A 4,794-nucleotide genomic window follows, 5' to 3' on the forward strand; every position below is an offset into this window, starting at 1 on the left:
ATGACAACATTTTTATCCTGCCTTTCCTCCAAGGTGGCACACATAGTTCTGCCATTTTCTCCTCAGGGCAAACCCTGAGCAAACCCATTGAGTAGACAACAATAAATCTTCACTAACTTTTGAATTTTTTTTTTACAAATGACTATTAACTTTTGAGAACACTGCTGATTAGCACAAGTGCCAAGGGAAAGGAAATAAGGGCTGCTTTAGAAGTCAGGCAAGGTAGCTCAGTCTAATAACCATCACCGACTTGAAATCTTTTCTGAAACAATGAAATTGTACATTTATGCTTCACACCGTTCATTGCTAGGCTTTTTAAAGCCCTTGGGTCTGGAATCTCCAGCCACCTCTGAAACATAGCCGCTGTTTAACAAGGCATAGCAAGTTTCAAGAGGAACACTGTTAACAGGTTAGCACTGCAAAGGCAAAGATGAATACAGACCCTAATATATTAACCAGCTTTTGATCCTTTATTGAAAAAATTAAAAAAACCTAGAAGAACAAGGTTTAGTGCTACTGCTTTGATCAGGGATTTTCACACTTTACGGTGTGAACACTTTACGATGGAACCAGACCTTGATACCACACAGGATTCCAGAAGACCAGGTAAGCCAAGTCCACATCTTCTAATAGACAAGTAAGACATTTACCCAGAATCTTAGCCCAATTGTTTCCTCTTCTTCCTAGTCGCAGATTCCATTTATTCCACCATGATCCTAAACACACTGTGTCCCTCTTCTTCCCCTCTCAGTCCTTAATGCTAGCTCTCATTTTACACCATGATCCTTAGTGAAGGTCTGTGGTTCAGCAATGGAGCATGAATTGGTGGTGGAAATCTTGCTGGCTTGGTTGGGATCAGCCAGATGGGCCCCAGACAACACTTTGGGACAGTGCTAATCTCCTCACAGTGGACCCACCTGGTTGGCAAGCTCACCAGTGCAGGGGCAATGATTCCACCCAGGCAAGATTTTTTCCTTGCGACACCCAAAAGCAGCTCTACCTCCAGACTTGCTTCGAGATACCTTCTGAAAATGCAGGGCTAATGATGGGATGTCAGCATTGGGTCAGTTGTAGTACCCGGATCAGTGAGAAAAGCATTATTAGGTAGGAAGCTGTTTATATCAAACCAGACATCCATCCACTTGGCTCAGTATTGTGGTTTGCCTGTGGCTCACCAGGGTTTCTGTCAGGAGTTTTTCCTCTACCTGGCGATGCCACCGATCTACTGCATGCATAGATGTGCCCTGCCAGTGAGTAACAATTCTTCCTCATACTTGACAAGGTCAAGCTAAAACTTGACAAATCTTGCAATAAATAAAAATCCCGCTAGTTAGCATTTGTAGAAAATAAATAAATCTCATCCTCATATAAATCATTGCTAAGCTCTAATATTAGTTAGCAAACAAGCTCTAATATTAGTTAGCAACATTTACAAAATTCAAGTGACTCGTCCCCAGGGTTCTTCTACATAGTTCACTTCAGTGTATGACATCAGTCTTGGGGGATCATTTTCACAGAATGCTGTGAGCAAAGTAGCACATGATTTATATTTTGGGAACCAAGGTACTTTCATATTTGGCAGTTTGAAAATATTAGCACAGAGAAAGGAGTGCCATCTAGTGTATCAACAACTTATAACTTCTTGTAGCACCCAAAGGATTTTGAAGGCCGCCTTCTACCCTATAAAGATTTGCCAGGCTTTGGTTAGCCAGTAAAAAGTAAGGGCAACCCAACCTTTGATCAGTTCATCATTTGTGTGTGCTGAAAGTTTCTACGATGTAGTACAAAACAGCACCATCGTCTTATTTATTTCGTGTTTCAAATTCTGTGATTTGCTTGCAAATAAACTGGCTCTACTGGCAGACAAACTAGAAAAGCATGTTGCTCTTTCAAAGATGAACTGAAATTTCTTTTAACATATAGACATTGAAGATCAAGATCACATTGTCAAAGGAAATGGTTCTCTAGTGTTACTGAAAACGCTGTAGTCTATCTACGTAGGGAGGAATGACAAGATGCCTTTTCCATTTAACTTGCACCCTGCAGGCAATTATAGAAGCTCAGTGAAGACAAATATGTAGTTGGAATGAGCACATTACAAGGCTGGGCTCTTGTCTGCTGGCTTGTTTCTGTTTACCACGTGTTCATCAGACCCGCTATACAGAATCTGTGCACACAAACAGGGCATGATCCAGAGCCCGCTATGTGCTTTTCATTTTACTAACACTAATGGCTGAATAGGGCTAGTACTTCAGTTACTCATGCATTTTCTTCACTATTCACCACAATTTTTTGCCCAGGGCAAAAAAAAAAATCAAGGCATCAATTTCTGTGAACAAGTAGGGTGGTATTCAATTATGGCATCCAGTCAGCACTGGCAGGTATAAATTGCAGCGGTGCACATACTAACATTGGACATAGTCATCATGGCTAGTAGCCATTGATATTCTCATTCTCCCTCCACACTGGCCACCACATTGAGTGTGGTGGTGGTGAATTCCATAGTTTATCAAACTGCTGTGTAAAGAAGTACTTTGGAAGTCCTGAATCTTCTAATATTCACCTTCGTTGGTGGCAACAGAGTCAAATGACTGAGGACCACCATCCCCCTCTCTCACGTTCCAGATTGACTCTACACTGTGAGGAATTAAAGTATTAGTGAGGCCCACCACCATGGGCTACTTAAAGCCAAAAAAGGGGGCGGGAAGGAAAGAGGCCTGAAGCAGGTGTACCAGCAAATGGGTCCAGGGCTGCACAGTGGTCACAATTTCTCCTACCAGCTTGGTTTCCTCAAAATAAGAGTTTCACATGTCCAGGCAGAATAAAGAGAATAAGAAATCTAGAACACCATTCACCAACTTGGTGAAAACCCATCTATCCAGTGTGATACAAAAATAATCTGGAAGGCACCAGGTCGGTGATATAGAAGAATGGGGGGAGCATATTTTCATGCAGTTTATCAGTGTGTGCTTTTATGTATACTTAAAATGAAGCCCGGCCTACCAAGGCAGAGGGACTGCTGGTCCCTAGTCATTAGGCGGCAGCAGCCTGGCCTGTTTGCAGTCTTAGCCTCTGTAATCCTCACTGGTAGAGAGGTCATTAATAATGCTTTCTAGCCTGTCACTGCATGCTGCATCTTTTGAAATCTATGCCCCTCTGGGCCCATTAGAGGGAGGAACTATGTCTGCTGAAACATATGAGTCTGGCAAGTACTGCCTGCTGTTCTTGTCTCAAAGCCAACACCACCATCCTTGTACACTAAAGAAGGCTGGGAGACTCTGGGGGAGGATAGTGAGTGAGAATGGGGGTGGGGATGACTGTTGAATCATTGCATTTGCTTGTGAAAGTGCAGAAGAGTCTGAATCAGAGTTGGGGTTAAAGCTGAAAGCCTGTGCCTCAATAGAGAGAGCAGGAATGGTGCCTAGCCCGAAATCAATGTATGAAAGGGATTCTGGCATCAGGTGAATAAATACAGGAAACCATTTACCAAGTAGTCATCTCCCCCTCTGTGCATATAGCCACTTGGAAAATCAGTTATCCGTAAGGAGGTCATCTTCCAGGTGCCCCAGTGAGGTAAGTTGGATGGTTGAAGGGAGGGAGAGAAGGAGAGACAGTATGCTTCTGGTCTTGTTTTGTAAAGTGTCCTGGAAGCATCGCTGAAGGCAAAGACAATCTTTTAATATGTTTGGCCAAACATCTACTCTCAATGAGAAATCTAGAGAAATAGAGACTAATAAAATTTCTCCTTATTTAGGATGGCCATATTTCTAGAAGTTGAGCTTTTTTGGGGGGAAATGAATCTCAAAACTTTTTTTAATGTCTTCAAAATCTCAGACATTTTCCTGATTTCCTGAAATTCCCCCTGGATGCTATTTTCTCCGGTTAAATCCCGAATATGTCCAGGAGATTCCAGACGTATGTCAACTATGCCTTATTACTACTCTGAAGAATGCCAGAAAAAAGTGGCTTTACAGCTGCTTAAATGTATGCTATGGTAATCACTTGGTTAATCTGCCCTCTTTACTCACCCCGAATCTCCACCCCCTGACACAGGGGTGTGGAATTTTAGCAAGGATATTCTAATGACTCTACAATACCCACTTGAAAACAGCAGGACTTACTTATGAGTAGATATGTATAGGATTAAACTGCTACAGAACAATCCAAACCACCCTAATGTTGGACTGTGTCGAATTAGGTGGAGACATAACTCAGTTGACCTCCCACTAACTGCCAAACGCACGTGGTGAGGAGGCCTGTGGTCAGAATCCTTGCTGGAAGAGGTCAGCTGGGAACCTCTGGATTAGGGCTCTGCTGCTCTGCAGAACCATGCCAGCAGGGGGTGGTTTTTGGATTAGTCTCATCCGCTCAATCCACTAGAATCTGTCTTCCCAAGCAGTGGAAATCCCTAGCTCCCTGAGGGTTTGAGACTCATTGGCTAGCCTCACCTGGTTTAGCCAGCCAGTCAAAGATGGTGTGGCCACTGTCACATGCTGACAGCTTATAGGAGCCACAGGTGAGAACTAAGTGCAGGGTGGAGACCAAAGTTGGACAAAGTACCCCAGAAGGAGCATGACCCCCACCAGAGGTACAGAGGAAAAGGCATAGATAACAAAATCAAGGGGAGTGCTTTAAAACATGTATCAGGTAACCACATCCATCCTTGTGGACGGCAAAATCTGGAATCAATCTAGATTGAAAGCAGCATCTTGAGGATGAGCACGAATTCCATATGGTGAAATCCTGGGAATCTTCCAGCTGGTGTCTTATCACGTCATTTGTACTTCTAAAATG

This window comes from Podarcis melisellensis (genome assembly GCF_964234715.1).
Source record: "Podarcis melisellensis genome assembly, chromosome: 4".
Classification (NCBI taxonomy): domain Eukaryota; kingdom Metazoa; phylum Chordata; class Lepidosauria; order Squamata; family Lacertidae; genus Podarcis; species Podarcis melisellensis.